Here is a 3,424-nt window from a genome sequence, read left to right as displayed (position 1 = left end):
TCAATGACTGACAACAACTTCTGATTCTACGGAATGCATGTAAACAAACGCACATAAACAAACTAACAAATTCCTTATGCATATAACAAACACATACACACACATAAAATATTGCATTTGTACATTAGGTTGGCTCATAAATTGTTCTAATGATGAAATTGTTCTAATAAAATTTTTACCTATGAGGAATTTTGTTTTGAAGACCAATGTTATGATGTCCAGAGCTTACTGAAATTATGGAGGGAACACTTCTCCAACCTGTTGAATGGCAGTGAAAGCATACAATCAGGAGATGGTCAACCTGATTACCCAATCGATGACGATAGAGAGGACGTTCCATTACCCGACCAGGAAGAAGTTCGAAAAGCAATTACCCATCTGAAAAACAACAAAGTGGCGGGCCGACCGAGCTATTCAAATACGGCGGCGATGAACTGATAAGGAGAATGCAATCAGCGCCAACTACAATGGGATAAGCCTTCTCAACATCGCATACAACGTTCTTTCGAGCGTACTGTGTGAAAGATTAAAGCCGTCCACCGTCAACAAACTGATTAGAACTTATCAGTGTGGCTGTAGGCCTGAAAAATCGACAACTGATCAGATATTCCCCATACGCCAAATCTTGGAAAAGTCCCGTGAAAAGAGGATCGACACACCACCGAAGAGGTGCTGCTTTTGACAGCACGAAGAGGAGCTGACTTTAAACACGGCAACTCCTTATCATACAACTTCTTCAATCTACTCCTGTAGAAAATACATCGAGCTGCAGAACTAAATAAAAATAAGGGTGTATAGCGGCTGTATAAGGAAGCGAAACACTTGGGTCCGGTAGTTAACGTGGGCAAGATGAAATATCTTCTGTAATCAAACAAACAGTCGTCGCACTCGCGACTAGGCTCCCACATCACTGTTGGCAGTCATAACATTGAAGTCGTAAATAATTTCGTCTATTTTGGAACCAGAATTAAGACCAACAACAACGTTAGCCTTGAAATCCAACACAGAATAACTCTCGCCAACTCTCTCGACGAACAAAAACCAAACTCTATAAGTCACTCAATATATCCGTTCTGTTATATGTTGCAGACAACATCTGATGAGTCAACGTTACGAGTTTTCGAGAGAAAGGTTCTGCGGAAGATTATGGTCCATTGGCCACGGCGAATATCGCATTCGATGGAACGATGAGCTGTACGAGATATATGACGACATTGACATAGTTCGGCGAATTAAGAGACAGCGGCTATGCTGGTTAGGTTATGTCGGCTCTGAGAGTGTTTGACGAAGTATGCCCTCGGATCCACGAATACTAGCAGGGACGTATCGAACCTCTAGCAATTAGCACGATCTTTGAATTTATAAGGGCGCTAGACCTAAGTGAGACTTTGTGAAAAAGAACTATGAAAGATTTGCGATTTTAAGAAACACAAATATAATTTTTTAGGTTATTACAGAAATTTTTTTTAACGTACATATATTTAAAACTTATATTCGTAGAGGCTGAACTGTTTAATAAATAAAAATTTCCATTGAAGAGTATTTCAATATTATACATTAGATTTAAATTGTTTTCATATTCTAATAAATGATCAACCCTTATGTGTACACGATCACTTTAGCCTGCATGCTACCAGGAAATCGGAACCACTTCGACAGACCATTTATTGAACTTTCCGAACTAAATAAATAAGCAGAACTAAACGCAAAGAATATGTTTGTTGGCTGATCCAAAGATCGCACATGAACTAGTGTAAGTAGTCCTTCTGAGATGTTAGCTTTACTGCTTGCAAAGAGCTCACTGGATTACTTACAATTAATCTGGGCCCAAAAGAATCTAGAGACAGCGGTAACTCACCGTTAGCCAAGTTTCCGGTAAGCTCAATTATCCAGTAGTAGAACATACGAGTAGAGAGGAGCCCTGAACCGTTCTCATTCTACCGATAGCGGGGCTAGGGTACCCTTCCTTGTCAGCTCATTAGTTTTAACTTTGTCTTATCTGTAAAGATTCTCAATGTCCCTCTTCTCCAATGGCTTTTACCCACCTGCATCTCCATCGCAAGTATGTGGGTAGAGAAAAGACTGCCAGAGTTTGATTTAGCAACTCCATGAAACAAAAGATCCGGTTTTAAGTCAAATTGTATGAGGATTCCGAGGTTGGTGGACCTTAGCGTACCACACATGCTGATGAGCGCCGCCCGTTAAACACTGTCGAATTTCCTTGCAAGTAGGGTATTTTCTGTCTTTTCTAGGGCCCTCCACTAAACGAAGACCTCATAGAACTTAAAGGGTTTGGTTATGGTATCGCAAAGAGACAGACAGACGGCTACTTTCGGTGAGAGACCCTATCTTTTGTCAATGGTTCCTCAGTAGTTGAACAAAGTCACAAATGGTGCCTCCTGGAGCTTGTGTGTACTCGAAAATGAAACCGGTTTTATTTAAATTAATGGAAAGGCCGCTTTCTGCCGCCCAAATAGTTACGACACTGAGGTATCCTTGGATCGAATCGTTCACCGTACTTAAGAGCTCTCCTTTGACCATGAGTGCTAAATCGGCTGCGCAGGCAATCGCTCGACAGCCGCGATACTTAAGTCTTTCGGCAGATCGTTGACAACAAAGTTCCATAGAAGAGGAGAAAGAACTCTGCCTTGTGGGGTGCCCCTACTAACATTTCGCTGAGTACGTGCGCTATCTCATTCCGCCAAGAACGCTCTGTCGCACGGAAGTCTAAAAATAAGGTGTTTGAGGTTCGATTCAACCCCATAACTGCCCAGAGCTGTTGCAACTGCTTCCGGCAAGACGATATTGAAAGCTCTCTCGATATTTAGGAAGGTGAGAACAGCAAGTTCCCTAAGCCTTATGGCACGATAGTATGCAGCGCAATATCCACTGACCTACCTTTACAATAATAAACAGTGGAATCTTTTATTAGAGCTTAAATGCCTGGCTCTATGTAATATGACGATTCCCGACAACAGGTCCATGATCGCGGCCAAGTCATTAATGACGGATTCCCCACGGCCTCTCTTATGGTTAAATAGGAGATAGATAGTGTTAGGCTAATTATTTATTAAGATATTTTTCAAAAAAATTTTATCTCTCTGGAATCGGTGAGATTTCACACAGGGTTCTTTGACAAAACAAAAAACAAAATGCATGCCTACGTAGTATATACATGTGTATGTGTATGTATACATGTGCATTCGAGCATGTGCGCGAAGACATAACACAGGCTGCTTCTACGCAAACATGAGGATTTCATAGTACTACAATGGGGGATTTGCAGGTCAGCTCGCTGAGATTTACACATGGCCAGTTCAGTGTCTTATATACTACGCGCATGTTTATATACTTACATATAAGAATACCTTCGATTATATGTGTATACGCAAATAAGCTTATCTTGGACACTAGTCTACCATGA

The sequence above is a fragment of the Bactrocera neohumeralis genome, chromosome 6 (assembly GCF_024586455.1).
Source record: "Bactrocera neohumeralis isolate Rockhampton chromosome 6, APGP_CSIRO_Bneo_wtdbg2-racon-allhic-juicebox.fasta_v2, whole genome shotgun sequence".
In the NCBI taxonomy this organism is placed as follows: Eukaryota; Metazoa; Arthropoda; class Insecta; order Diptera; family Tephritidae; genus Bactrocera; species Bactrocera neohumeralis.
This window is presented reverse-complemented; position numbering follows the sequence as displayed.